Below are 341 nucleotides of genomic sequence, written 5' to 3'. Positions count from 1 at the left end.
GAAGGGGAAAAGCGGAAGCCACTGGCCCTGCCAGGGAGGGCAGGACCCGCTGGCTCCGTGCAGGGTAGGAGCCCATTGAAGCCTGCTGGGAGGTGACAGCGTCCCCTGCCAGCGCAGGGGATGCCGGCGTGGAACAGCACCAGCACAGCTGGCACTGAAGAACACCATTAGGCTTCAGAGTGAACACCCCGCTGCCGGGTGATGAACAGCACCCAAGCACAAGGCAGGGAAGGGCACCCCACCAGCACCTCCAGGGTTGTGTCTTCTCCCGTACCGACCGCTCCGGGGAGAGCCAGCACTGGGAGAGGCAGCCCCGGGGGAACCAGCACCGGGAAGGGGGG

This window comes from Phaethon lepturus, unplaced genomic scaffold, assembly GCF_000687285.1.
Source record: "Phaethon lepturus isolate BGI_N335 unplaced genomic scaffold, ASM68728v1 scaffold50947, whole genome shotgun sequence".
In the NCBI taxonomy this organism is placed as follows: domain Eukaryota; kingdom Metazoa; phylum Chordata; class Aves; order Phaethontiformes; family Phaethontidae; genus Phaethon; species Phaethon lepturus.
The sequence above is the reverse complement of the archived record's forward strand: the minus strand, read 5'-3'. Positions refer to the sequence as shown.